The sequence below is a fragment of the Tasmannia lanceolata genome, unplaced genomic scaffold (genome assembly GCF_043159265.1).
Source record: "Tasmannia lanceolata isolate RefF3 unplaced genomic scaffold, GAP_Taslan_0.1 ptg000038l, whole genome shotgun sequence".
Lineage (NCBI taxonomy): Eukaryota > Viridiplantae > Streptophyta > Magnoliopsida > Canellales > Winteraceae > Tasmannia > Tasmannia lanceolata.
Genome location: NW_027518715.1, coordinates 220,001 through 225,000, shown reverse-complemented (window position 1 = coordinate 225,000; position 5,000 = coordinate 220,001).

The following is a 5,000-nucleotide window of genomic DNA, read 5'->3' as shown; positions in this document are numbered from 1 at the left end:
AGGAACCCTTGTGCGCATTGGCGGAGGCAAACTACCCAACCAAGCCAGCAGCAACCAAGCCATAGGGTTGCAAACAGACGTGCAACCCAGTACCCACAAGGGCAGGGGTAAGCCGCCGAGCCTAGCAAGGTAGGTGTGCTCCCAAAACCAAACAACGCACAAAGGGAGCAAACACGGGCAAACAAGTGACGCCATGGCCTACTCGCCCACCGCCCTCTATATTGCCTAACCTTGGCAACCATGGTCCATTCCCCACTATATGCCATGGCCTTGTGCCCATGGTCTTCACAAGACAGCATCCAAGGCGCCTGAAAGGCCAAGGGAGCCCAACCCAGCAATGCCCAGCCAAGGCCAGGCATTCCAGTGCCTACCCGGGCAAAAACGCCCAAAGCATGCCCCATTCGTTAGCCTATCCAGGCAAAAACGCCCAAAACCAGCCCATTCCAGTGCCTATCCGGGGAAAACGCCCAAAGCATGCCCATTCCTTAGCCTATCCAGGCAAAAACGCCCAAAACCAGCACATTCCAGTGCCTATCCGGGCAAAAACGCCCTAAGCCTGCGCATTCCAGCGCCCCGCAGCATGCCACCCTCCTATAGGGTTTGCGCAACCAACCCGCCTAACCACCAGTGGCAACCAAAGGTGCTGTTAGCGATGACTTCTGAAGACGCAACGAGACGCGACGGGTTTGCGCCCAGACGCGACGAGGCGATGCGGGATCTGCGCCCAACCGTGCCTACACCCGCCGACTTGATGCGGGAGCTGCTGGCCCAAGCATGCCTAGCGTGCAAGGCCTGCGTGCAAGGCTAGTGTGCAAGGCTCGTGGGCAAGGCTAGTGCGCAAGGCTAGTGCCCAAGGTCTGTGTGCAAGGCTAGTGCCCAAGGCTAGTGAGCATGGCCTGTGTGCAAGGCTAGTGTGCAAGGCTTGTATGCAAGGCTAGTGTGCAAGGCTGGTGTGCAAGGCTTGTGGGCAAGGCTGGTGCGCAAGGCTAGTTCCCAAGGGTTGTGTGCAAGGCTAGTGCCCAAGGCAAGTGCGCAAGGCTCGTGCCCAAAGCTAGTGCGCAAGGCTTGTGTGCAAGGCTACTGCGATGGGCCAGTGCCCAAGGCTTGTGAGCAAGGCTTGTATGCATGGCTTGTGTGCAAGGCTAGCGTCCAAGGCTTGTGCGCATGGCTTGTGCGCAAGGCTTGTGTCCAAGGCTTTTGTGCAAGGCTCGTGCGCAAGGCTAGTGTGCAAGGCTTGTGCGCATTGGCAGGTAGCCCACCAGCATGCACGATCCAAATGCCACTCACGCGACAACACGGTGCCAAGCCGGGCATGGTGTGCACTCAAAACCAATCAACGGACAGAGGTCATGCGTCATGGGGGGGATCTAGCAAGGCCATGGGGAAGGTCATGGAGGACCTTGGAAGCAAGCGCAAGACGAGAGCGAATCGAACAAGGGGCCAGGACGGGGCCTTGTGCCCATGGTCTTCGCAAGACAGCGTCCAAGGCACCCGAAAGCCCAAGGGAACCCAAACCCGGCCGACACTTGCAATCGCACATGCTCTCTGCAACACACCATCAATGCCGCCCAACGGGGCCAGCACGAGCAGTCCTCCGCGGTCCCCTGGCCCTGCGCACGTTTGTCTTCGAAACCGAGCATCAATGCCACAGAAAGTGCCGGGGCGCCAGCTGGAGCCATCATCCGCGTTGCCATGGCTCGCTTGGCCTTGGCTTGCCAGGCCCCGACACGAGCAATCGCGCATTTTCTTTGCAACCGACCATCAATGCCGCCCAACGGGGCCAGCACGAGCAGTCATCCGCGGTCCCCTGGCCCTGCGCACGTTTGTCTTTGAAACCGAGCATCAATGCCACAGAAAGTGCCGGGGCGCCAGCTGGAGCCATCATCCGACGTGCCATGGCTCTGGTCCCATGGTCTTCGCAACCGAGCATTCGTGACACCCGCGGGGCCAGGACACCAACCCTTCCGACACGAGCATTCGCGCATGTTCTTTGGCCACACAACGGCGCCAGCACGAGCAAAATCATCCGCGGTGCGGTGGCCTTGCACGGCCTTTTGTCTTTGGAACCAACCATCAGTGCCACGGGAAGTGCCGGAGTCCCGGCATCCGCGGTGCCAAGTCATTGCGCCCTTGGTCTCTGCAGCGGGGCATGCCGGGCACTCCCAACCATTGCAAGCAAGCAAGCAAGCAAGAAAGAAAGTAAGTAAGTAAGTAAGTATTACATATAGGGGCGGGACATGCGGGGAGATCTGCGAAACGTGCATTACGGGGCACACGCGTACCTACCGGGGCATACCGACCCCTATTGGGGCACACGTGTGCATATCGGGGCATACCGGGCCTATCGGGGCACACGCGTACATACCGGGGCATACCGAGCCCTACTGGGGCACACGTGCGCATATCGGGGCGTACCAAGCCTATCGGGGCATACGCATGTATCCCAAGGCATACCGAGTCTATCCGGGCATACGCGTTCATACCGGGGCGTAACGGGCCTATCGGGGCATACTTGGGCATATCCGGGCAAAAAATGCCCAAAACTTGCGCAACCTTGGCAACCGTGGTCCATTCCTCTCTATATGCCTAGCCTTGCCAACCGTGGTCCATTCCTCACTATATGCCATGGCCTTGTGCCCATGGTCTTCCCAAGACAGCGTCCAAGGCCCCCGGAAGGCCAAGGGAGCCCAACCCAGCAATGCCCTGCTATGGCAAGCCAAGGCCAAGCATTCCGGTGCCTATCCGGGCAAAAATGCAATTCCTCTCTATATGCCTAGCCTTGGCAACCGTGGTCCATTCCCCACCATATGCCATGGCCTTGTGCCCATGGTCTTCCCAAGACAGTGTCCAAGGCGCCCGGAAGGCCAAGGGAGCCCAACCCAGCAATGCCCTGCTTTGGCAAGCCAAGGCCAAGCATTCCGGTGCCTAACCTTGGCAACCGTGGTCCTTTCCTCACCATATGCCATGGCCTTGTGCCCATGGTCTTCGCAAGACATCGTCCAAGGCGCCCAAAAGGCCAAGGGAGCCCAACCCAGCAATGCCTTGCTAGGACAAGCCAAGGCCAAGCATTCCGGTGCCTATCCGGGCAAAAACGCCCAAAGCATGCCCATTCCTTAGCCTATCCAGGCAAAAACGCCCAAAATCTGCACATTCTAGTGCCTATCCGGGCAAAAACGCCCACCAGCATGCCACCCTCCTATAGGGTTTGCGCAACCAACCAGCCTAACCACCAGTGGCAACCAAAGGTGCTGTTAGCGACGACTTCTGAAGACGCAACGAGACGCGACGTGTTTGCGCCCAGACGCGACGAGACGATGCGGGATCTGCGCCCAAGAATGCCTAGACCCGTCGACTTGATGCGGGATCAGCTCGCCCAAGCATGCCTAGTGTGCAAGGCCTGTGTGCAAGGCTAGTGTCCAAGGCTAGTGTGCAAGGCTCATGTGGAACGCTAGTGCGCAAGGCTAGTGCCCAAGGCTTGTGTGCCAGGCCCGTGTGCAAGGCTAGTGTCCAGGGCTTGTGTGCATTGCTTGAGTGCAAGGCTTGTGTGCATTGCTCGAGTGCATGGCTTGTGTGCAAGGGTTGTGCGCAAGGCTAGTGTGCGGGGCTTGTGCGCATGGCTAATGTGCACGGCTTGTGTGCATGGCTACCGTGCAAGGCTAGTTTGCATGGCTAGGGTGCAAGGCTCGCATGCGAGGCTAGTGTGCAAGGCTGCGTGCAAGGGAAGCGTGCAGGGCGAGTGTGCGAGGCCACTGTGCACGGCGCCAGCACTAGCGAGCCATCATCCGCGTTGCCATGGCTCGCTTGGCCTTGGCTTGCCAGGCCCCGACACGAGCAATCGCGCATTTTCTTTGCAACCGACCATCAATGCCGCCCAACGGGGCCAGCACGAGCAGTCATCCGCGGTCCCCTGGCCCTGCGCACGTTTGTCTTTGAAACCGAGCATCAATGCCACAGAAAGTGCCGGGGCGCCAGCTGGAGCCATCATCCGACGTGCCATGGCTCGCTTGGCCTTGGCTTGCCGGGCCCCGACACGAGCAATCGCGCATTTTCTTTGCAACCGACCATCAATGCCGCCCAACGGGGCCAGCACGAGCAGTCATCCGCGGTCCCCTGGCCCTGCGCACGTTTGTCTTTGAAACCGAGCATCAATGCCACAGAAAGTGCCGGGGCGCCAGCTGGAGCCATCATCCGACGTGCCATGGCTCTGGTCCCATGGTCTTCGCAACCGAGCATTCGTGACACCCGCGGGGCCAGGACACCAACCCTTCCGACACGAGCATTCGCGCATGTTCTTTGGCCACACAACGGCGCCAGCACGAGCAAAATCATCCGCGGTGCGGTGGCCTTGCACGGCCTTTTATCTTTGGAACCAACCATCAGTGCCACGGGAAGTGCCGGAGTCCCGGCATCCGCGGTGCCAAGTCATTGCGCCCTTGGTCTCTGCAGCGGGGCATGCCGGGCACTCCCAACCATTGCAAGCAAGCAAGCAAGCAAGAAAGAAAGTAAGTAAGTAAGTAAGTATTACATATAGGGGCGGGACATGCGGGGAGATCTGCGAAACGTGCATTACGGGGCACACGCGTACCTACCGGGGCATACCGACCCCTATTGGGGCACACGTGTGCATATCGGGGCATACCGGGCCTATCGGGGCATACCGGGCCTATCGGGGCACACGCGTACATACCGGGGCATACCGAGCCCTACTGGGGCACACGTGCGCATATCGGGGCGTACCAAGCCTATCGGGGCATACGCATGTATCCCAAGGCATACCGAGTCTATCCGGGCATACGCGTTCATACCGGGGCGTAACGGGCCTATCGGGGCATACTTGGGCATATCCGGGCAAAAAATGCCCAAAACTTGCGCAACCTTGGCAACCGTGGTCCATTCCTCTCTATATGCCTAGCCTTGCCAACCGTGGTCCATTCCTCACTATATGCCATGGCCTTGTGCCCATGGTCTTCCCAAGACAGCGTCCAAGGCCCCCGAAAGGC